The 26,445-nt window shown below is 39.7% G+C and overlaps 1 protein-coding gene across 2 annotated transcripts in view; it reads right to left on the bottom strand.

Moving 5' to 3' along the window:
- Nucleotides 1-26,445, bottom strand: part of CDH2 (cadherin 2) — a 221,866-nt gene that overhangs the window by 103,028 nt on the left and 92,393 nt on the right. The window contains exon 1 of one of the 2 annotated variants that reach the window (XM_057699944.1): nt 10,328-10,350. The exons of the other annotated variant lie outside the window; for it this stretch is intronic. The gene's annotated coding sequence lies outside the window, so the exon portion shown is untranslated. Of the gene's footprint in view, nt 1-10,327; nt 10,351-26,445 lie in introns of those variants that run through there. 2 annotated transcript variants of the gene reach the window in all.

The following is a 26,445-nucleotide window of genomic DNA, read 5'->3' as shown; positions in this document are numbered from 1 at the left end:
TTTAAAGCATATGATAGATGAAAACTCTTATAATTCCTAGGCTTTCTTTAAATTATGAAACTATTTTTAAAACAGCCCCTGATACTGTCAATCAGGTAACCCACACTCTACAGCTGAGCAATGCAAATAGGTACCCCATTAACATGAAATCAGGCAGCTGCGTATATGAAAACGTGCCAAAATTTAATGGTACAACATTAAGGAAAAAAAATGGAATGAAACATCACAAATTGTGAAATGCATGTTTTATAAAAGCCTAACGGGCTCCCAAATTGTTCAGACTATATTATAAAATCATAAAAAAAAATTAAGCAGTGCTTTAAAAAGCAGCGACTCCCTCTTAAGTCAGTCATCTTAAGCATGATTTTCTAAAAAATAAAAGCAGATAGCTTTGTAAAATTCTATTTTTTTTATGAAAAAGGACTTGGACAAAAATCACACACCCAATTTGCTGGGCGACAGCAATGCTGATACTGCTATTCTTGCATTTTGAATCTCAACCATTTTACTGAACATTTCATTACTGCTGTAACAGTCACCACTTGATGTCAAAAAAAAAAAAAAAAGAAAGAAAGAAAAAAGAAAAATGGGTAGACAGTCAAGAAGCAACAACAGGGGAGGGAGTATGTGGACCAAGGGCAGAAGAACATCCCATTGATTGAGGGGTTGGGAGGAGAAGCATCCCTCCCATCTGGAGGGAAGAGAAATGGGGACATCTGGCAAGTTATTTGGGGGGGGGACACACCCAGTGCTCCAGCAGGTGCCTCTCACCCATTGTATGGAGCAGGAAAGCATCATTAACACATCCTAATAAAAACTTTGCACAATGGTTCCTTTCTCATCTACACGCAAAACTAAATGTCAGCAGGAGGCCTATAGCTTCAGGAAGCTCTAAAGTGAAGCTTGAACCCAGTAATGATCTGCAGTGGGGTGTCTACTGAGACAAATTCCCTTGGCTGGGACAGATCTGACAGCGGAACTGTGTATATGTAGAACTTCACACCATTTAAGCTACACATCCCTGGGATCTGTAGACAAAAGTATCCTCTTTCATGCTTCAAAAAGCATTAACAGAAGGAAAAAGATGGCGGCGAAGTAGAGGGACGTGGAGTGCATCCCTCTCCACAGATGCATTGGGAATGCACCGAAGGACACAATAATTCCCACAGAGAACCAGCTGAACACCAGCAGACGGCCTCGGACACCAGAAAGGACCGCAAGGAGCCCGACATGACCGGTAGGGAGGCATCTACGAGGGCTCAAAGAGGGTGAAGTGGCGGAGCTGTGGCAGACGGGAGGGAGAGAGAAACATACGGAGGGTCCGCAGCGCAGCTCAGCATTCCTGGACCAAGACGTCGATCCGCGGCTGAACGGAGGGTCCGGGAGCGGGAGCGTGGGAACCGGAGAGCTGGTTCAGGGTGAGAAACATTGTTGCCAGTAAGGTGACGGACCGAGAGGACGGAGGGAAGAGGTCCGCGGAGAGGAGTGCCCGTCCCTGAGAGCTGCCCGGCCATGATGGCGGCTGGAGGCTGCAGGCTCACGGGCGGGGGGGAGGAGCCGCGCACGTAGCCTCTCTCTCTCTTTCGGCACCTCTGCAGCAGGCAGTGGAGAGACGCCCGCGGGCCAACTAAGGCGCTCAGGGATAACAAGCACCCTCAGACACTCGAGCGGGGCTAGATTAAAACCCCTTGGAATGCTGGCAGCAGGGAGGCTGCCAAGAAAACAACAACAACAACAACAAAACCCCGAGAGAGGCCCAACTCTAAGACTTTCTGTTTACGCCTGAGCCACCAGCGTCCCTCTGCAACAGGCACCTCCAAGCCCGGCTGAAACAACAGTGCGCCCCTGCTCACTCACTCCCAGGGGAAGGAGCCACTGTTGTACCCTCTCCCTCCCCACACACCGATGCTTACAGACGAACAATAAAGGAACCTCTGCTGGTCACAGAATAATGCAAAAAAACCCAAGGCGAGGAGAAGGACACTTACAGCTGAGACGCTAAGGAAACAGAAATAGTAGTATCAATACCTATTGAACTGGTCCATTCTGGGATCAGTTCTGGAATTTTTTTTTTCCTTTTTTTTTTTCTTTTTCTCTCTCTTTTTTTTTTTCTTTATTAAATATGATCTTAGCCCTAAGGGATCTACAAGTTTTATAACATAATTTTTTAATGATATTTTTTATTCTTTTTTTTTTTTTTTTGCCTTTTTATATACTTCTATATCTGGCTAAGTTTTTGGTAGTACGGACAATATATCTCTCATACTTTCCTTTCATCCCTATCTTTTATACATTTCTATTCCTTTCTTTTTATTTGCATATTTCCAACCACACTACGCTCTTCTGTTCCCTTTTCTTCCAGCCATTTTAAGTTTATTTTATCTTAACATACTTATAAGCAACACTATCGATCTCCTCAGACTCCTTGCTCTATTCTCCAGATGACGCACCACCTTGGTATTTAATATTAGGTTTTTGTCTTTATCTTAGTTCTTAGTACAGTTGTCTAATTACATTCTGAGAATCTCCATTCTCTCTGGTGGTACTCTGGCTCTTTTCTATATTTGATCCTAGCTTACAAAATCTCCCTGGATTAATGTTTGTATGTGTAAGGTGTTATATGTTTGTTTGTTCGCTTTTGCTTTTGTCTCTGATTTGTTCTGTTTCAGTTGTCAATTTCTGTTGGGTTTCTCTTTGAATATCTGATAGCACACTGGGGTTCTGTCAGGTCTTTCTAGAGCCTTATGTCCTAATGCATTCAGTAATTGTGTGTCTTATACATGTATGTGTTTCCTAGACTTAATATTCGTTTAATCCAATACTTGGACATTAGTCTGAGGCTTGGACAGTCTTCTATAAACACCTCTATCGCCAGGACAAGCAACCCCAAAAGTTTGGACAACCATGAGGAAACAAAGAAACACCATGCAGGCAAAGGAGCAGGAAAAAACCCCACAAGACCAAATAAATGAGGAGGAAATAGGAAAAATGCCTGAAAAAGAATTCAGAGTAATGATAGTAAAAATGATACAAAATCTCGATAACAAAATAGAGGAAGTACAAGAAACAGTTCATAAGAACTCAGAAAAACAAACAGCAATGGATAATAAAATAACTGAAATTAAAAATACTCTAGATGCTATAACCAGCAGAATGGCTGAGGCAGAAGAACGAATAAGTGAGTTGGAAGATAGAATCGGGGAAATAAATGCCACAGAGCAGGAAAAAGCAAAAAGAATAAAAAGACTAGAAGACAGTCTCAGAGACCTCAGTGATAACATTAAGCGTACCAACATTCGAATTACAGGCATCCCAGAAGAAGAAGAAAACAAGAAAGGGTCTGAGAAAATATTTGAAGAGGTTCTAGTGGAAAACTTCCTTAACATGGGAAAGAAAATAATTAACCAAGTCCAAGAAGCACAGAGAGTCCCATACAGAATAAACCCAAGGAGAAATACACCAAGACACATATTAATCAAACTAACGACAATTAAACACAAAGAAAAAATATTAAAAGCAGCAAGAGAAAAGCAACAAACAACATATAAGGGAAAGCCCATAAGGATAACAGCTGACCTTTCTACAGAAACTCTGCAGGCCAGAAGGGAATGGCAGGATATACTGAAAGTCCTGAAAGAGAGAAGCCTACAGCCAAGAATACTCTACCCAGCAAGAATCTCATTCAGATTTGAGGGAGAAATCAAAAGCTTTCCAGACAAGCAAAAGTTAAGAGAATACAGCACCACCAAACCAGCCTTACAACAAGTGCTAAAGGAACTTCTCTAAGTAGGAAACACAAGAAAAGGAAAACACCTACAAATACAAACCCAAAACAATTCAGAAAATGGTCATTAGAACACACATGTCAATAATCACTTTAAATGTAAATGGATTAAATGCTCCAACCAAAAGACACAGACTGGCTGAATGGATACAAAAACAAGACCCTTCTATATGCTGCCTACAAGAAACCCACTTCAGACCAAGGGATACATATAGACTGAAAGGAAAGGGATGGAAAAAGATATTCCATGCAAATGGAAGTCAAAAGAAAGCTGGAGTAGCAATACTCATATCAGACAAATTAGACTTGAAAGTAAAGACTATTAAAAGAGACAAGGAAGGACACTACATAATGATCAAGGGATCCATCCAAGAAGAACATATCACAATGGTAAATATCTATGCCCCCAATATAGGAGCACCTCAATACATAAGGCAAATGCTAACAGCTATAAAAGGGGACATCGACAGTAACACAATAATAGTGGGAGATTTGAACACCCCACTTACATCAATGGACAGATCATCCAAACAGAAAATCAATAAAGACACACAAGCTTTAAATGACACATTAGACTATCTCGACTTAATTGATATTTATAGGACATTCCATCCAAAAACGACAGACTACACTTTCTTCTCAAGTGCACCCGGAACATTTTCCAGGATAGATCACATCTTGGGTCACAAATCAAACCTCAGCAAATTCAAGAAAATTGAAATCATATCAAGCATCTTCTCAGACCACAACGCCATGAGACTAGATATCAACTACAGGAAAAAAACTGCAAAAAATACAAACACATGGAGGCTAAACAATTCACTCTTAAACAACCAAGGAATCACTAAAGAAATCAAAGAGGAAATCAAAAAATATCTAGAAACAAACGACAACGAAAACACAACAACCCAAAACCTATGGGACGCAGCAAAAGCAGTTCTAAGAGGGAAGTTTAAAGCATTAACAGGCTTTTCTACTTTCCCCCTAAAGGAGCTTCCTATTATCATTGGTAACCATCCATATTCTCCAATCTTCAAAAATTGCTAGCAGCACAGAATACTGCATGCAACCAGTCCCAATTTACTCTACCATTAAGGCCGACTTAAGCAAAGGAAAAAGTAATATAATATTTATTGCCTGCCTGAGAGGTGTTAACAGCCAAAACAAGTTAAAATATATGCTGTCCTTCATTTCTTTCTCCAGACATGTCTGGATGAGAAACATCTGGAAATCTCTTAAAACTATGAATTCCTCAAAGTGGGGAGGGAGGAGGAGAGGGAGGTTTTTCTTTCTCCTGTCTCAAAAGCAACCTCACCTCTGAAGCTGGTATTTGTATGTAAGTGATCCCTGGGAATTAGAACAGTTTTCCCCATCCTTTTTCTTTCACTGGCTTCCTAAACTAGAAATTTTTCCATGAAGTAACAGTCAGATTTATGGGGATATACCAGAGTATACTGAAGAAGAAAATAAGGACACAAGGATGAAAGAGGGAGGGAGGGAGGGAGGAAGGAAGGAAGGACGGAAGGAAGGAAACATTTAGAGACTCAAATAGAAAAACAGGGATGAATGTAACTGGCCCACCTCCCTTAGTTCTAAATTGCCTGAAGAGATCTCAGAAGAAAGAGACCTGAATCTTTCAAGGCTCCAGTAATTTTGGTGATTTATTTTTCTTATTGTAAGTAAATATTCACTTCATTTTATATTTTGTACTTTTGTTAAATGGGGCTTCATGTTTCTGAATACTTCTGGCTTGGTTATGCCACATTCATCTTTTTTTTTTTTTTTCTCTTTTCTTCAAACCATTTACCAGAAGTGTTTTCAGATTACAACCTGGCTTCTCGTCCCCTCAGAGGACACTCTGGAAGAACTCCCAACAGATTTCATCACTCGGGGCCTGAAAGTGAGGGGCTTTGAACTCGCAGCCTCCTTCACGTCTTGATAAAGCTGCCTCTGCTGTTTCTTACTGCCTCGGCTTGTCCTGTTCCAGAACCATGAATTCTCAGGTCCCTTCCTTCCCAGCAGCTGCCCACCAACATGAGATTTCTTGGACCCAAGAACGTCACAAATAGTGTTGCGCTACAACTCAAGTGCCACGCTCGGTGGCCACTAAAAAACTATAAATTACCGTGACCACCCCTGTCTATAGCTCATTTTAACAAGCCTTAGTCCCTCTTTGAAAGGAAGCTGTTGGGAGGAAAGTGAGAAACTCAGTCACCAAGGGGTTTATCTCCTGTTGACACTTCATTGTTCAGAGAGGTGATAAGATCTAAGCCAAGATCCAGTTCTATTAGGCATCACAACTGATAATCTATACAACATAATACCCAGATATCAGGATGCAGGTAATAGGTTGATTAAGGAGTACCCAAAACCATGCTTTAATTACAGAAGATGTATTACTCAAAAAGGCACTTCGAGTCATATGTTAAGCAGACTCCATCTCAGAGCAAATGTAATAGAGGAATCTTTTCGAAAGGACTGCTATTTTCAACTATAAATTCTTCCATCTCCTAATATGGAAGAGGGATTACTGTTCTACATTCTCAGACACTGGCTCAAGCGCTAAGAATGCTGGCTACAGTGATAATCCCGTCACTGTCAACCTCCAAGGAAATCCATGGTCACTTGCTATAGAATTGGTTCCTTGTTCTCCCAGAGTGCAGACATAATACGAGCTATTACATCAACATCTTCTCCATGGTAGCCATCATCATCGTCATCCTGTCCAATTCTACAATATTAAATTCTCCAGGAGACCATAAGCAAGAGTATCTTAGAGGTACAGGAAGGCCTCAGTCAGTCCCCCGGGTAATGAGCTGATTAATGACTCAGAAAAGCAGGACCACCACCAGCATTTATTTCTTATAGGCAATGCTAGACTTGAACGCTGGGGGTTTGAAAAAGATTGCAAAATTAAATTTCACTCTCCCTAGGCTCCAACGATTCTTCCTTAAGATACACAGTAAATCTTAGGAAAAAGGCATCCTGGGGCTTTCTGGTTAAAGTGGTGGTGGGAGGTGATAAGGTTCGGGGCTACATCCCCCCACGTTCCCTATTTGTTCATCAAATATTTGAGAGCCTGTTACGTTTCAAGATTTGCATGTCAATTTCTGCCACAGCTCTCTATGATAGATAACCACTGGAAAAGTACTTAATCACTGTCTTTAAAAGAATTACTCTTAAATTCAAAATGTTTCTCTGAAAAGCTAGAACTCAATTGGATTGAACTGGACCACCTACTTCAACCGCGCACAGGAAAAAGAAAAGACTTATTAGCCAAAGCAGATATTTACTAAACATAAAATAATTTTATCTTCAAAACGAGTTACAGATGAACTTCAAAAATGCAGATATTTCATAAAGAGAAACACAGATCTTACATGATTGAAAGTAAAACTCGGATTCCGAATCAGAGTACTTTTAGGTTTTAAGGTTGCCACCTTTAGGGCAAGAGTTCAAACAAAGGCTCTGATGTTTAATGCATCTCAGAATAATTCTTGATAGCGATGCATGGGACTGTATTGACAACCCCCTTTTCCAAGTAGACCCCTTTCACTTTTCAAAGGCAAAACTCTCCTTTTCTTACTGCCTATCAAACAGACAAGCATGTAATTAAAACCATTTTACTAATTCTCTTTTCAGTTGAGGTGCCACTGAAAGGCTGGTACTCCTCTACTGTTTGAATAATGATTTCTATTATAGTCAAGTCGAGTCTGTATGGTACAAAGGATACGTTTTGCCATTTGATCAGAAGGAAAAAAATTTTCACCTGTAAGTTACAAAAATGTTTATTGTCAGAGTCTGAAATCCACAATATGAGCACATTTAGCAGTCAGAAGACAACTCTTACAGCATTTGTATACATGCTCCTCCAATATGAAAGAACTGCCAAAGCCCACACGTGTAAAAACCCAAAGTAAATTTCAAGTAACACTTGAAATAAAAGCTAGAAAATAAAAGCGTTATAATAGGAATTTAGTTTTCTGCTTGGATCTTTCTTCTCATAAACAAATAAACCTACAAAAACAAAACCTCATAAACTGGAGGGGAAAACAAACTCTATAAATGTACTAACAAATAGATTGAATTGATTTATATACTTCCTGGTAAGGGTAATAACTAGAAATTTATTTTAAAAATTCACAGAATCTGAAAGCAAATATTGGTAAACTCATATTGAATATACAATATATATATTTCTGTGTTTGTGTTTTTGGTTTTGTTTGTTCTTTATTTCTAGTGACACTAATTTTTTCATGCCTTTATTGAGATATAATTCACATATTATACAATCCACACACTTAAAGTATACAATTCAATGGCCTTTGATATATTCACAGAGTTGTACTTCTATTACCACAATCTTTTTTTATCCCAAAAGAAAATCTGTACCTCTTAGCCATCACCTCCCTTACCACCCCCATTCCAGCTTCCTACCCTCAACCCTAGGCATCCACTGATCTACTCTCTGCCTCTATAGATTCTCCTCTTTTAGATACTTCATATAAATGGAATCTATGGTCCTTCGTGACTGGTTTCTTTCACTTAGCATAATGTTCTCAAGATTCATCCAGGTTGCAGAATGTATCAGGACCTCATTTCTTCTTATGGCTGAAAAATATTATTTTAGGTGGCTATACCATATTTTATGTACCCATTCATCAGCTGATAGACATCTGGGTTACTTCCAATTGACTACTTTTTAAAATACTAACTCATCTAGTTTTGCTTTCTTGACTAAAGATATTCATCCTTTCAAACTCTATAAAGCATCCTCTCCACAAAGTAAAATAATTTACTTTCTGTTCAAGATTATGGTCAAAAGTACTAAATGTCCCTGAGAGTGCAGTTGTAATAGTTAAAAGTAAGGCTCACCACCTAATATGGGCTTCAATTTTCTTATTTATGAAATGATGGGTTGTCTAGTTATGGTGAAATAAAAATTATTTCTGAGTGTTAAGTTTTAGGAATCTAGAAGTCAGTTCTCTGCCAAGGATTTCATTGGCTAAATCCATCCAGAAACAGAGGGCAAAAGAACCCAATGGTGCTGTCCATACAGGCCATCCTCCTGGGGCAGAGAACAGACCTGGAGGGACAAAGAGAAGATCCCTGGTCCCCAAGCATTTCAAATTTTGAAAGCTAAGAGCGAAAGAGGAAACAAAAATATCACAGTTGCTTGCTGTAAGTTGTCAACATTATGAGCAAGTATGCTGGTTATTTATAAACACAAAGAATGTTCCAGAGAGTCCAAATGATAAGTAGTCAGTAAACATTTCTGAAGCGCCATGTAAGTGAAATTAACAAACGCACACACACACACTCACAATGTCACTATCAGGACCACTTTGAACAATCTGAGAAGGAACACTCAGATAAATGTTCTTACCCAGCACAAAACTTATCAACAAATTAAAAATAAACGGAATTTACTCGTATGAGCAGATAATGCAGACACTTGGTATTAAAAGCAGAAGACGTGTTAACAAAACAGCATGACCAAAATAGCTTCATTAAGCCTGTGGCAAGGTTATGACATCGAAATGTACATACATGAAGATAATGACATTAGCTACTATCAATCAGCAGCAGCAGCTTTAAGACTAAACTTGGTCTTTAAAAGGCTGACAAGAAATGCCCTTCAGCTAACCAGGAGCTGCAGATCCAAGAGAACTAACTCATCAAGGTGAACTAGATCCTGGGCTGTTGCATTAACTAGTGACTAACTTGACACAACCTGATAGGCACCATGCTGGCGAAAAGCTATTTAATCTGAGATCTGTTTAATAACATAAGAAACTTAGATTAAATAAGAAAAGGACAAGTCATTCCCTACCATATACTAAACCATCTTTATTCTTTCCCTCTCTCTCTCTCTTGCTATTTTTGGAGAAGAGTCATATATTACTCAAGGAGCATATTCCTGAATTCTCCCTTAATTCTGAGATGAAGCCTAGTAAATGACTGAATTATTTCTGTTCACCACATGAAGTAGAACCACCAAAAAACCTCATTCAGCTCAACCATTTTGAAATTATAGTAATCTTGACACCTTCTTTACTTGGAGAGATGCACATTATTTCAGAATTTATGCAAAGAAATACATATCTTTATATTACAGTAAGTATTTTCCATTTTGGAACTTTGATAACACTGACACTGTAATGCTACCCTTTGCTTGTCTCATTAATCTAGAATTTGACACGCTTCTTCAAAACTTTTTGAGGCAACAATCTGAAAAGATCTATATGATTTTTCTTTAAGTGGAAAAAAAGAGTCAATTTTTTTTTCGGAACCTCCAGTATTACTCCCACGCAATGGAAACTGAATTTCATTCTTCCCAAAGGAACTACCCTCCTCATTTTGTCCTCCGTCTATAACAGTAATGCCATTTTTTTTCCATTCCAAGTTTCAAGCGTCCACAACCAAGAGACCCAATGACAACCGACTCATTTAACGCTACTTTCCATGGCACGTTCCAGGTGGACTGCCTTAAGCATTCCTCCCTGAGATCTTGAGAATAAACCACAACATTTGATATCTCACCTGAGGATGAGCAACACCCAGTCCCTGGGCTTCCACGAGTTTCTCTGATACCTGTTAGTACAGCACACACCCAAGGAATAAGCTGCCCCACCCTAAAGTGAGACACCTGAAAGCGTGGGCCAGGTTTCGTGTGGGGGTGGAGTTGCCCCCATAATGAGCCTGAACTGCGTTCGGTGCTCACCATCCAACTTACCTGGATGCACCTGGGGAACGAGTTGCCTCGCCCTCCACCTCACCTTGAAAAACCCTGAAGGCTCCATGTCCCTGGAGACTCTATAAAAAAGGTGACACACAAGCAGCCTCCCAACAGAGAATGATGCAAAAAGTGAAGGTCTACTTTAAGGCCTCCAGTGCATCTACAGCCACAGGAAGCCCTGGAGGCAAGGGAGGGGGTGGTCAGGAGAATAAGAAAGAGGGTGACTAGCCAGACAGTTAACCCAGTGTGCACAGGATCAGAGATGGGAAAATCAGGGTGTGGCTGGGGGACATAGCTTTGAATTAGTCAGGAACTCAGCAGGTCAAGAAATTTACACACACACTCTCTCTCTACTCTCTATTATCTATCTATCATCCATCTATCTATCTATCTATCTGTCATCATCTATCTATCTATCTATCTATCTATCTATCTATCTATCTATCATCTATCTATCTATCTATCATCTATCATCTCTCTCTATCATCTCTATCTATTTATCTATCATCTATCTATCTATCTATCTATCTATCTATCTATCTATCTATCTATCATCTATCTATCTATCTATCTATCACCTCTATATAAGGCACCTTGCCAAGAGTAAGCGCTGCATAGGAAGTATAGTGTTTGCAGCTATTGTTCGGCCCTCTTCCAACCCCAGCTACAACTACTGCCTTCCTAATTTATAAAGTGCTTTCATAGTAATTATGTTATTTGAGTCATATTACCAGCCAAGGAAGTAGGTATAATTACCCTACTTATTGCTAAGGCTGGGAAAAGTGTGTAAAGATTGGTAAGGTTCTTGTGCGGGGTGGAGTAGAGGTGGGAGTCCTTCCATCCTGCGGCAGGAGACAAACTCCACTAGCCCAGGGAGCAGCCAGAGCTGAAGTGCAGAGAGCAAAGCATGGAGCCAGTGCATCTGGGAAGAGAACACCACTAGCCCAGCCTCTGTTCTAGAGTTGTACCCCTCACTAGATCAATCTCTGCAAAATAAAAACTGTTTGACTTTCTCTGATACATGCAGGAACCTTCTGGAACATCTACTGTGGGTGGATCACTGAGAACAAAGTATGCCTGGTCCCAGCTCTCACGGAGCTCCTGGCCTAGCTGGAGACAACCGCGTGTAAACAAGTAATTAAACATCCTAAGATGAATGTTTTGGGAGAGACAGTACAGGTAGAGAGGCGAAATTTCAGGGAACGGTAAAAAAGCACGCCGCACCGCTAATCATGAGCAACCCATTAGCGGTTGGATTCGGATTAAATTACAACTAGATTTTACGTATTTATTATTCATGAGACATTCTGTTTTTCAATTATTTTTTTCTCCTCCACATTAGCCCACCCATTCGAAAGCCTCCAGCATTAATTTGATTTCCCGCCAATAATTTGAAGATAATGATTTGTGTCTTGGATCTGTCTGCGTGGATGTTCCTCTGATAATTTGGAGAGAAGACGATGTGTATCTCCCCTCCTTTCAGACAGTGGCCTTAGGGATTTTATTCATTGTGGGGGGTGGGGCCTTAGGTTTTCTGACAGATTTAGGGAACAGGAAGGCAGAAATCCAGAAATGAACAAATCTGTCAAACTCATTTTCTTGCAAAGTTTTTGGCCAATTTTTGCTCCCTCCCCCCCTCCCCCTTCCTTTAAGTAGAAGGAAGAAGTTGGGAAAATATGTATTTCCCAGTTCCTAAAGGGACAGACTAAAAAGTCCTAATGAGCAAAAAAGCAGGTGTGACAAGCTGGAAGGTCACCTCTGCTCCCTGGAAAATGAAGCAGGAAGTTAACAACAGCAAGCGAGTGACAGAAAGAAACAGAGACGGGCGGACAGAGGGACATCTGTCCATAATTGTCACTCTAACATCAACGCCTTCACAACACAACACTGGGGACAGGAGGCCACCTCAGCCTTCCTGGGGCTGCAGGACCCTGACCTGCCCTCCCCTCCTCACCCCTGATCTTCCCCTTAGTTCAAAAGCCGGCAACGAAGTAAGCCTGTTTTATTGCTACATAATTAAGAAGCCGCTGGCATTCTGACAAGCCGGCGTGCATTTTCTTAATCAGCAACCAACCCAAGTAATTTTGTTTATAAGCTACTTAAGATAAATCCTGCCACTTAAAAATCTGAGATGAGCCGACGTACGCTGTCCATTTCCTTGAAGTAGCCTGAGGAAGGCTTTCTCCCCTCGCTCCTTCTCGGCTTGGGGACTTCACTAGTAACCTGAAGGGTGGCAAGAATGCTGCCTATGGTAGTTCCACCATCATTAGAAAACGAGACCACCATTTTATGAGACTTTCTTATACAATTCCTCTCCTAAGATCCTAGAAATTCCCTAGACAATAGGGATAATGATATTGCTTTTGATAAGGCCACCAATGACCGCTTCATCGCCCAAGTCAACGACTCTGCAGAGAACTTGTCTTGAAAGATGCAGCCACATTTGACACCGTGAATACCTTATACCTTTGCCCTGAACCTTCACCCTCCCATCCCCAACCTAGCTCTTGGTTAATCATTTTCTCCAGTTCCTCTCCCACTTTTGTGCCTTTTTCTTATCTCTTTCTTCTACCTCTCTCTTGAGTGTGGCAGTGCCCTAGGGCCCCCTGGTTGAATCTTTAAGTGGTATAAAGAGCACTCTGGCCTGTCCAAGCTAATGACCCACCTGTCCCCAGGCTAGCCTTCCTTGACCGCCATCTGCATGCCTTCCAGCTTCCGAGCAGCGTCTTCCCTTTCCTTTGTGAGCTGGCAGAGGTCTGCTCAACCTTCGAGACTCAACCTGGCACAAGTCTTCTGCGTCCTCACCACAGTTTGGGATCATGGACTTGTTAGCTGTCTGTCTTGACCAACTAGTTCCACCAGGTCAGGGACTCTGTCCCTCTAGTTAACCATTCTACTCCTCCAGAACTCGGCAAGTAACCAATAAAGAGCTCCGAGTAATAAAACAGATGAGAAGGTCATATCTAAATGTCAGTGACCAAAACCAAAATAAAACAATAAATTTCCATGAAACTTTTACATGTAACACAGGGAGACTTTCCGAACTTTATGATATATTTACCATCACAATGCATTATCCTTCAAACAAAAGTAATCAATTAAAAGACCTTAAATACCACATCTTTATACATTCATCTGTTGATGGACATTTAGGTTGCTCCCATGGCTTGGCTATTGTAAATAGTGCTGCAGTGAACACTGGGGTGCATGTATCTTTTTGAATTAGAGTTTATAGTGGAATACTACTCAGCCATAAAAAAGAAAGATATAATGCCATTTGCAGCAATATGGATGGATCCAGAGAGTATCATACTAAGTGAAGTAAGTCAGACAAAGACAAATATTATATGATATTACTTACATCTGGAATCTAAAGTATGATACAAATGAACTTATATACAAGACAAAAACAGACTCACAGACAAGGTTACCAAAGGGGAAAAGGGGTGGGAGAGGGATAAATTAGGAGTTTGGGATTAGCAGATACAAACTATTATATATAAAATAGATAAACAAACCCCTACTGGATAGCACAAACTATATTCAATATCTTGTAATAACCTATAATGGAAAAAATATGAAAAAGAATATATATGTATAACTGAATCACTTTGCTGTACACCAGAAACTAACAGGACATTGTTAATTAACTATAATGAACTATACTCAATTTTTTTATGAAAAAAGTCCTTAATTGCATCCAAGGCAATAATTTCTGCTCTATGCAAAGTAATATTTGAACATGAGTGATATCATAAATTCAAAATAAAAAAATCCATCAGTGTTCAAAAGCATATGAACCCTAGTTGGATTCACGGGTTACCCAGAATTGTGTGTGTGTGTGTACATATACACATCTACATGTATACTCACATACACACACACCTAGAGTTCCTACTGCTGTCTGAGCTTCCAGTATACTAACTGTCAATAATCTCACATAAATTATATAGATGGTGACACAGAGTGGTTTTTTTTTAAATAATCATTTTCCAGATGCATATAAGCCAGAAGATACTGCAAGAATATCAATGAGAATCATTATGCCCTGTAATTTGGATTGCATTTCCTTCAGTTCTCTAGTGTAAACAAGTCTTCTCCCAAATAGCCCTATTAGTAAATGAAATATTTATCACATCGATAAATTTGCCACAAAATTTGCTGACCAAAAATGTTTTTTAATGTAGAGAACTTCATTTCACAAGGCATTTATTTCATATTCTTTGTCAAGGTTCACATACAATGGAGCCCTTTAAAAAGCTTAATAGGCCTGTTTTCTAATGATATTTTTTTGTTTTTATTTTTTAAAAAATCAATATAAATATAAGATCTCTTAGTTGATTGTTTTTCTCTGAAAAATATAAATCAAGCTCCTGAAGCGCTAGAAAATGAAGACATTACTTTAAACTCTGCTTTTAAAACTGACCCTGACAATAAGTCCTGACAATAAGTCTTTAAATCTTTGTATCTTTTAAGGTGCGGGGGGGGGGGGGGGGGGGGGGGTGACTGTTACTGAAAGGGTGACCTTAAACCTTCTTACTTACCAAAGACAGACTATAGTACCACTCTGCTGTGACTGTTGTCAAGACTATAACATATGGGAAGCATTTGACTTGGTACCTGGTACACTGCAAAATATACCATATGTATTTATAGAATTAGTAAAGAAATGAAGCTACTGGTGGGGGTATTATAGACTCTAGAATGAAAGTCCCTGGGTACAAAATGACTTGCTACTAGCCATGTGACCTTGGGAGGCATTTACCCAGTATGTCCAAGATTCAGCGTCCTTATCTGAAGAAGAGGGATAACAAGACCACCTGGCTCCCAGGGTTGCTGCAAGATAGAGTGAGATGGTACCTATAAAGAGCTTAGCACAGCACCTAGCCGTTCATCCTCTTACTGTTTCCACTACATTAATTTCATTAGCATGTTGGGGGTGATGGAGGGGCAGTCAGATGTGCCCAAAGAATTCTGGGAAACTAAAAATTCTCGCTCTACAAGAATTTTTTAAATTAAATTTTGGTTTTTACTCACCAAGTTAGCAAGAGTATTTGAGGCCCACTTGTGTCCACATGTACAAAGAGGTATGAAACAGTCATGGAAAGGGACACTTGATATGTACATGATATTGTCGTGTCAAGCAAAGGTCAAACAATGCCATACAGGAACTTCCCTGGTGGCACAGTGCTTAAGAATCCGCCTGCCAATGCAGGGGACACAGGCTCAAGCCCTGGTCTGGGAAGATCTCACAGGCTGTGGAGCAACTAAGCCTGTGTGCCACAGCTACTGAGCCTGCGTGCTGCATCTACTGAAGCCCGTTCGCCTAGAGCCCGTGCTCCACAACAAGAGAAGCCACAATGGGAAGCCTATGCACCACAGCAAAGAGTAGTCCCCCCAACTCGCTGCAACTAGAGAAAGCCTGCGTGCAGCAATGAAGACCCAATTTATTTATTTATTTATTTATTTAAAAAAAATGATACCATATAATGCTGTACGAAGTTTAGAAACAGTCTGAAGGAGTAAAGTAGTGAGGAAAGTTGGTTGTCACATGACACATGCATATATAAAAACACTGAGCCCACCAGCGTAACACAGACACATTTGTGTAATGCTTGTTTCAACCAAACATCATCATTCATGACACTGAATTAACACCCTAACTCCAATTTTAATGGCTTTTTAGTTTGCTGGTGTGGTTTAAAATTACTTTACCTTTATGAGAGATGTATTATAAGAAAGGCTTAACTAGTTTCCTATTTTGCATAACTAACACGATAGAATTTAAATCTGTGAAAGAGGCACTTTTTTAAATTTCAAGCTTGAGAAATGCTGTTTTTAGGGAATGCATTGATTAGTTCATCAGATCTCTCTCAGAATTATACCCAAACATCTCTGCCAATCTCTGACAGATGAGAAAGCAAAGAGCTGCGAAAATTAAACGAGCTGATGCGCGAGAAGTACTCTACATGGTACCTGCCTCCTGTTCTTAGTAAAGTTTTGTCATTGTCATTACCATCATCACAATCATCAGTCATCATTATCTGTAGATGCCTGTATGCATCTGTCACTTTAAGAAGGAAACCTGGGTGCTATGTGCATTACATAGCCAAATTGGCAATAAGTGTTCATTTTATCTTTCCTATTTTAGGTAATTATTGTGTTCTGGTACACTGGCCACACTGATGTTCTAAGTATGTTCAAACTGGGAAAAATCAACAAGTGAGTAACAATATTTTATTCTGCTTGTTAATAGCAGAAGTCACAATCTTGGAATAAATATTAAGTGAATGAATTACAGAGATTTCAGAATCTTCAAATTGACTAAAATGAGAATTTATAAAAGAAGATGTTATCAAACTAGAAATTAAAACAAGATTGAAATAAGTCCTCTAGTAAAGGACATCATCAGTACAAGGACATCCAAAAATTCCTGTTTCTGTTACACTAAAAAGCCTTCTATCAGAGTGCTGTCTGGAAAGATCATTATCTTTTAACTTGCTCTAAAAATCAACAGAAAAAAATTAAAACAAATTGCAAACATCTATCGTGTTTTAAAAGAAAAGGAACAGTGGTTATCCCTAACATTTATTCTCCTTCTATAAAGTGGAAGCTTTGAAAAATTCTAAACACTGAATCAAATCTGTGGCCATTGCAAGGGAGGCGCTACTTGCTTATCGAGTCCAAAACTGATTAGGCTCTGTTCAGAGAACACAAAGTTGGATGTAAGCTTTGTACCAGGAGACACCCATGCCATGGCATATATACTTAACTACTTGCAAAACTTCCTTGCACACAGAATACTTTACATTCCTTCTGCATTTCCACTTGACATGAAAACACAGTTTTCAAAAGATCTTGGAAGGTGCTTTCCAAGATCCACTCTGTGCCCCAGAATCCCCTGGATCAACTAAAAGGATTCTCCAGAGCTGAAAGAACTTCCCAGGTCATCTTAAGCTCCCTGTCTTGGGCAAACACTACACTTATTCAATTTGTACAAGGAAAGTAGTGATGTTCACATACAGATGAGACAGAATTACTGATCAATTTCTGGATTTACTAATGTCTTGGAAAAAAAAGAGGAGTATCTGCATTTCAGTAACAGGAAAGGTAGAGCATTGAGGGAGAACTTAAGGAAAGAAATTAAAGGTTGAGGTGGTAGAGGCCATCGCTGGTGACTAACTGGGAAACGGGGGTAAGGGAGTGGAATGATGTTATCTCCGACATCAGGACAAAGTGCTTCCTGATCTTACCTGCCTGCCTCACTTCCTGAGCCTCCCCTTCCTCACATCTAATACCCCAGCTGCACTAAATTCTCCTTTCCAGTACAATAAGTCCCCTACACATGAACGAGTTCCATTCCGAGAGTGCGTTCATAAGTCCAATTTGTTTGTAAGTCCAAAAATGTTAGCTTAGGTACCCAACTAACACAATTAGCTATATAGTACTGTACTGTAATAGGTTTATAATACTTTTCACACAAATAATACATAAAAAACAAACACAAAAAATAAAACATTTTTAATCTTACAATATGGTACCTTGAAAATTGCAGTGGTGCAGTACAACAGCTGGCACTTCTTCGCAGTACCAGCTACATCACTGCTGCTTTTATGCTTGTTTCCAGACATCCTGGCTTGAAATAAAGATACAGTATCTTACTGTACTCTACACAGTACTGTACAGTAAAGTACACAAACGCACAGCCACTTGTAGAGGCACCCATGTGACAATGTGCGCCAGACATGTGAACTAACCTGTGATATGACTGGACACGCAGAACAGACGTTCACGTCTTTGAAGTTCACAACTTGAAGGTTTGTACGTAGGGGACTTACTGTACTGTGTTCTTTCAAGCACTCATGCATTTGCACATGGAGTCTTTCTGCCTGAAATACCTTTCCCCAGCGGGAAATCTCCTACTTACCTTTCCAGACCCTAGGAAAACATTTCCACACATCCACGACTTTCTGTGCCCTTCCCCTGGCAGTTTCATCCCTGTCTTTTCATGCCTCCAAAGCCCACTGCTCACATTGTGAGCGTGCTTATTTCACACAAAGCTGAACAACAAAATCTGGGATAACTTAGAATGGGAATTTCCTCCGGACATTCATAACGTCAGTCCGCCACATACGAAATAGAGAGTAGAGCCCACCTTGAGCTGTGATTATTTGTTTACCTGGTTCTACTAGTGGACTTTCAGTTCCTCAAGCCTATAAGAATGTTTCTTACTTATCTTTGCATCTAGCAACATGGTAACTGCTCAACAGATATTTGCTAAATAAATGATGAAAATAGTCTAACATTTAGCTATTTAAATTGATTCCTTCTTACACATAATTTTCAACTTTTAGGTTGTGTGTTTTTTTCAGTGGACACTTGGCTTAATTTCTCAAAGTACAGCTGTAATTAAAAAGTAATTCCCCTCCTCCTCTAAAGGTAGGGATGCGCCACATTTCTCATCTGTTGAATACATTATAAAAACCCTTGTTCCCTAATCATTCTTCCTATTCCTTTCTTTAACTTCTCCATTAATTCTTAAAATATGGCAACAGAGCAAGAAAATAATATTTTACAAGAGAGGCATAGTGAAAGGTTTACATTATTTCCAATCTTGTGTGGGTATACAATCAAATACATATTCAGCAGTATTTGGGTCTCTCCAATTCTTTGTTGCTCTATAGTTGTGTGCTTTCCCTTGGTGCAAATTATTCTGCTTTTTAAAAGACCGTGGCTTTAAATTCCATAATCCCAATGAATTTTTTTCCTTTGTAGGATCAATTTACTTAGAAAAAAAAAAGATGCTCTGGTCAATGGTTTAAAGTGGTAAAGATTCCCAATTGCAGTTCTATCAGGTCAGAGGCAAGATGACACATCTTTGAGAAGGGGACAGCTCTGTCAGCAGGACACTGTCCTCAAACCACAGCCCTGCACTGTTAGAGCAACGCCCTATGACTGAGACTTTCATTCTAGCAGATACAGTGGGTAACCTTTTTAAAATGTGAATTATTTTTTCCAGAGAAAAATGTGTCATATAATCTTAGAGACTTAACTGATTTTTAAAAACTGGCCCGTTATTTTCTACATAATAAAAAATAAAATTTTAGCGAAGGGAAATATGAGGTCCGCGAAATACCTTCCTACATCTAACATATAAACTGAAACTCTCTAGAATGAATTTATCCAGAGTCTGATTCAGGGACCCTGAGGAGTTTTCAGTGACTAATGACAGATTCCTCAGGGCTGATATTCAAAAAAGAAAGAATATTCTGGTAATTAATTTACCAGAAGGTGGAGGAAAGACAAGGCCCTGAGGGCAAAGGAAAAAAAACAAAAAACAAAAAGGCACTTGCTCTAAGGCCAAAGAGAAATTAGCCATGAATTTCGAAGGTCACTACCTGAAATCTAACACAAGCCCAGAGACCTCTCAGGGATATTCTAAAAACCACCAGTAACACCAGAACAAAAGCCTGTCCCTATTCAAGAAGAAATGAAAATTCCACAGAAGTTACACTAAGACACAAGTTTACAAGGTAGATTGGTTGATTTTTGCTACAAAGATGCCTCATTTTCTAAATTTTGAAGTTGTCAGACAATACCTCATAAATTTAACAATCAGGTCTTTCAAAAATTAACAGCACAAGACAACAAAGGAAAAGGAAATACTTTAAAAAAAGTCTGACACCTCTGATTATCAAAGAATGGGGAAAGAAATTACTGCATTTTAATAGCATTTAAGAAGTTATTTTGTTCCTATAATACTTACAGCTTATTTGTGAAATCATGGTCATGTTAACATTTAACCCAATGACCAACCTAATTTCAGTATTATAGAGTAAACTGAGACAGATGCATTTCTCCTGCACACCATCAGCTAAGATAACTGAGCACCGAAGATAGTCCACGCCTTGTAATACCAAAAAAAATATTTAACAATAATCAAAAGGGTGGTGCCTCAAACCTAAATCAGACTTCCAGTAATGCACAGATTTCCTAAAGCTCAGCACTCTCTAACTCCTGGATAGCACTACTGAGCCCACCTCAGTGCCTTTTTTAAGCATTCCTTCCACCTCCAAGGTCTTCTTATCCCCAAAGCAAGCAGCCCACTAAGCAGCTTTGTGATCAAGGGTAAGTGACTAAGCACTGAGTCTTGGGCTCCTGGTTGAGAAAAGGCTGTTACGAGGCTTACCATCCACAAAGGGCTGAGCACGACCTCTTTCAGGCCACTGGAGTCACCTACCCTTACTCTCATCATTCTACATCCAGCCCAAGATGCTATTCGTCCATCTAGGTCCGGATAATCTCTCCTTTTCTGGACTCCTTTAACTCTAACAATTTGCATTTAATTGCTTTTAAATTATTTACTTATTAGTAATGCTCCCCAGGAATATTTTATTCCATTAGGACAGGTCCATTTTATATCCTGAAGCACTTCGTAAAGTACTACTCAAGATAAATATTCACTGAAGCCCACAGTGGAGCCATTTAAAATATTTTTTAAGCAAATAGCTTATACCTAGATATTAAAATTCACTTTTGGAGAACGTTTTAAAATTACAAGGAATCCCTCACCAACGAGCTATATTTAAAGTTTGTTATAACCCAGTTTTAATATTTTATCTGCTATGGTGTTTTTTTCAAGGTGCAGTATTATAAATCTTAGATCATCCTACAGAAGTAAATTTTCTCCATTTTATGAGTAAAGTACATTAATTGTATTATTTCACCTATCATGTATAACAGCGCTTCCTGGGGAAAATTCCATCTGGCTTCAGGATGGTTCATAAGACTTTCCTGAATAATGATTATGTTGCATTTGTAAAATTAATTATTTTCTATGCTACAAGCATTAGCACATGTCAGCATGGTTAAACGGTTAGCTTAGTGGCTGTGCAACCTCACATATAATTTAATATTAAGGTAATGAAATATATATGAATAATGTTTGCTAAAAGTGAAACATTTAAGAACAGGCTATATCATTTGATCAAAACACATAGCACATGTAGGTCAGAAAGTGAGAGGTTCACATTTTTTTCACTGCCATCTCTTAAATAGTACCTTTGTCTATATCGGCTCCTCAGATAACATAATCAAGATCAAAATTAAGTTTACAGATTGGTAAAAAAAATCTTGCTATGAACTATCTGAAAGCTTTTTGTAACCGAATGACTGATCTAAATATTTTGTACGTATTATTATCAGAAGCAGAGCTACCTCAGGGTTTTTTTTTTGTTTTGTTTTCTTTTTTAAAGTTTTAAAAATGGCAACCAATCCTTTTAGGCTTGGTTACATTTCTTTTCTGGCGATTTCTTCATAAGTAGATTTGGACTAGCCAAAGTGGGTCAAATTCCTATTAAGTATTTTCGTCACATTGAAGATTTTAATAGGCACCCCCATCTAGAAATTGATTTCCTTTTTCCTACAAACTGTTCAAAGATTCACAAAACAATTCTTATCATTTCATTAATCCTATTTTATATTAGATTAGAAAATGGGTGCATTATGCATATTGTTTTATGACCACACAACTTCTCTTTAAATGATTGTTTTCTTAATTGTACTTCAACTTTAGTTTCTTAAATCTAATGAAAACACACTTTAAATTTTTTTTCATTATTTAGGACACAAGGAAAAAGAAGTGAGTGAGCGTCTTCTCTGAAGGGGAGTACTTTAGCACTGGCGGAGGGCTGGTCTGCACCACCTCGAAGATTCTTTCCCACCCTGGTCTATGACCACAGGAGTAGGGTTTGTTTTTCTTCACAGTGGACTAAACTAAAGGGCCTAAAAATACTTTGGAGCAGCCTAAAAGCAAGTAACAATTTATGCCAATGGGAGCAGAAAAGAATGCTGATATGAAATTTCCTGCCCATGAACTTCCTAGGGGAGAAGTCCTAGAAAACACGTGTGTTGTTGTTGATCTGTCTGCAAAGCCATTCCTTCAATTAGCCCCCAGAGACACACAGAGAGTATAATTAAGTAAACTAAAGATAACATCCCCCAAGAAACTCATGTTCAACATTAGGACAAAGCCAATAGCAGTACCTTGCCTAAATCTCATATTTTATCATCCCTGGCCACCTCTGCCCAAGGTGCTAATGCACAGAGAGTCAAAAGTCACACGACACATAGAAGGCTAAGAATTTTAAAAGAAAGGCTTTGATCCAACAGATACCTGGGTAATCTATAGTTTAAGCACAAGCATTGTTGTACCAAGAAACAAACGTGGACCACATTGACCTGAGTAGAAAACATCAAGGAAAAAAAAAACTGTTTTAAAGCTCAAACACAACTGAAAGAATCATGAATTATTAAGAGCTGGAAAAGACCTTAAAGATCATTTCATGGCAGAGGAAACTAAGACCCCAGAGATAAGTGACTCACTCAAGGTCACGTAGCTGGTTAGTTGCTGAACAAGAACGAGAACCCAGATTTCCTTATTTTCAGGCCAAGTTTACTCACTCCGTCCCCACCCTCCTTGCTTTCAATATATTCTCTCATTCCTCAAAGGTATGATAAATTTTAAGGCTGGCTGAAAATATACATACACACACACTATAGTCAAATGAATTAAACCATGATTTTCTTTAAGGCAAATGGAAACAGGCACAGATGTTACAAAGTCAGGGTGGGCAATATTCACTGTCCTAAATTCAGTGTTTGGAGAACACACTAGACTGGTTCTATGACCAACTCACATTCCCGTTTTCACACGGGGGTGAAAAGGTACATAGTTTGGTTTAGTTAGTTCCCCAGCTGCCTTGCAGAGTCCAGTGGAGAGCAATTTTGCAGAATTTAGAGAGCTGTCTCCAGCTGGGTTCACATATCATCTGCAGCCTGTCCTGGGTAGCCAGTAAGCAAATCAACCATGAAGACTTTTGTCTGACAAATTCAAATTACCAAATACCAACCGTACGTACTCAGGGCTGGCAGCTAGCATAAATGAATCCTATTTATTTAATACTCTGTATACCTCTTTGTCTCTGAGCTTTTACAAATATCACTCAAAGGCAGTACCCACAGTTTCTCTGTCACCTGAAAACGAGCAAGCGATACTGAAGACAGAATTCAACCCCTTACTCGGAATTCTAATGACATCAATGCGGTGGCTTTGGCAAAAAGCTCAAACACACCAGGGAAAGGACTTTTCTGTTTCCTTTGTTGTTGTTTCTTCTTTATTTTGCTGTCACGGGAGACTCAGAATATCAAATGAGGACAGTGAGAGTCATCAGCACTTCAGGACTTGCTTTTTGTGTCTTCATCTGTGGTCAAGCATCTGAGAAATGGCCAGAGAATCTCCCTGTTTACTTGGTTTCTCCAAGCCACTATCAACGTGTTTCACAGAGAAGGAAGGGTACTGAGAAGCCATGGAACATACACACACACACACCCCCATCATGGTCAACATATTTAAGCCTCTAACTCTTATTAGGTTACCAATCAGCTAAATGATTGTTTGTTCCATATTGGCCTGATCTTTCAACCTCATCTACTCAGCAAAACTTCAAAACTGGGATCAACAGAGCAAAGCACCATCTCTCACCCAGATGCAGGAAACTGAGAGTTTCTGGGAAAAACGTCTTGCAGCTGTGCATCTCCTCCAATGCATGCCTTGAGGCCTAATGGGGTAACCAGTAGGCATGAATTCCTTTGATAGCACTTTTTCCTCTTCTCTTAGGGACTATACTGAACCTTCACTAGACTCCTACCCACCCAATGGGTGACTTCGCCTCCTACTCTCCTGGGAAGATGGAGGCCACTAGTCATGGTCAAAGTCCAACTCCCCACTCTTCTACCTATGAAGTTATGGGTATTCACACCCATTCCCAACTCTGCAGGATTCCAGCCGGAAGTCCTCTTCTCGTTGGTGGCTAGCCTTCCAATTGTCTTCTTGACCTTATTTCATCTAGACGCATAGGTCACCTCCCACCTTCCTTTATTCAACTGAGGTTTTTACGCTTTCCTGTATGCAGGCCATAAACTTGTTCAAAGTGGCCATTTTTCTCTCCAGGCCTTATCCTACTACATGTCTCAGGCTCTACTTGGCAGACCCTTCCCCCCCCCACCTTCCCTTCCACCCACCACCCACCATAACTCATGCATACGGACAGACACATGCACCCCACAACTCATACTGAGAAAAGATACTATGCTGCCCAGCAGTCAAAGCACGGCCTCTACTTGTTCCACCCTGCTTCTCTGAATGGGTCTGATTTTCCATCTCAGGCGCCTCAATTTCCCACCTGCCCCTTGAATCTTAAGACTCTGGGGGCATCATTCCCAAGTCATGGCCCTTCTCACTCATCCTGAATAACTCCATCCACTACAGGATGGTATCAACAAACAGCTCCCTCCTGGGCACTCCTAGATCTGGACCTATTCGCCCAGACTTAACCTCTGTCTTCAGAAAACCACTTTCAGTGATGTACTTGTCACTGACTGGTCATGGGCATCTCGATCTGAGGGAACTTTCTCCCAAATCTGGTCCTGTACTTACTATCATTTTTCCCAGCACCAGGGTCACAGTACTCCTTGAATCCCTCCTGCATAACACTGTTTGGGACTTAATATGTATTGAATGTGCTGAATGAATGAACTGATTAATTACTTCTAACATTATAATTTCCTATAAAATTAGCATTTGAGTCATGTGAACTCATAGCTTGATAGCCAACGGCATAGGACACAGGCTATAAACTCCTACTGCGCCCATCTTCTTAAAGGGGCATGAAAATATTATCCACCAGGAAGCATGTTTACCACTGTATTATAAACTTACTTTTACAAACTAGTGACCACACTATAGGATCTTTGAGACCATGTTAATTTCTGCCTAACACAAGGGAGAAGTTCAACTTTGTAGCAGTAGAAACAGTGAGGCTAAATTTACTCTGCAACAACCTGGTTTGCTGTTGAGAGGTTGATGCAATTAAGAACATGTGTTTATACATTTCTAAAGAAAGGATTAATGGGGTTACTATTTTCTTAGCCTAATGAAGTAGCTTTTCAGTTCCAGAATTACCCTACAGTCCTTTCCAACAGCAGAATTCCGTACTTCTCCAGTGATTGTTAAGCTTAAACAATTTCTCTCCTTCTGTTTAACTCCTTGAGTCTCCTGGTCAAACTTTGCTAATTTCCTTGATTTATTAAGTCTTCATTGTTTTTAAGTTAAAAGGGCCATTTACTTATCATTCAATCCTGGTGGAGGCCCCTCATCTCCCACTGAGAAGAGATTGTGTACACAACAAAAATCTTTAGAGTGGAATCAGGAATGGACAAGAAGAGCCCACATCCTGTCAAAATCAGGACCCTATGAGCTCTGTGGGGGCACTGACCGCAGTTCTAAATAGTGTATGAATCTGGACAATTACAAATGTGTGTTTTTGCTTTGTGCCCCTACACAAGCCCTACTGGGGGCTCGCCTCAAGTTGAATGGCTCCTTGTGTTCAGTGGGGTTTCCCAGCCCATGCCCTCATCTCATTAGAATTTCTGTATCCTCCGGTCTTGCAGAGTTCCCTTTACCTTCCTTTGTGTCAGACAAAAGATGGTAATTTACGTCTAATTAACGGAACTGAGTCATAATGAGTTCTCTTCTCTTAGACAGCATTTGAATGTCCAAAATAACCAGCGAGATTGGGCTTTTTAGACTCCCTCCAGCTTAAGGTTTTCTAACACAATGCTCTTATTCAAGCCTTCTGCTTTGCATACAGTCAGAGGGCTGGAGGTTATCCACATTGTGAAAGTCTCTGGCTAGTGACGCCCTGAGTAATTTCAAGGCATGAAGGCCGATTTCATATTTTCTGCTGAGCAGCTCTGTTGAAACAGTCAAGCTTACGATTGCATCCTTTTTATGCCTCTTCCTTATACTTTGAAATGCTAGCTTTTGCCAGTTGATGAATTTGATAGCATTCTTTATGAGATC

Source organism: Hippopotamus amphibius, chromosome 11, assembly GCF_030028045.1.
Source record: "Hippopotamus amphibius kiboko isolate mHipAmp2 chromosome 11, mHipAmp2.hap2, whole genome shotgun sequence".
Lineage (NCBI taxonomy): Eukaryota > Metazoa > Chordata > Mammalia > Artiodactyla > Hippopotamidae > Hippopotamus > Hippopotamus amphibius.
The sequence above is the reverse complement of the archived record's forward strand: the minus strand, read 5'-3'. Positions and strand labels throughout refer to the sequence as shown.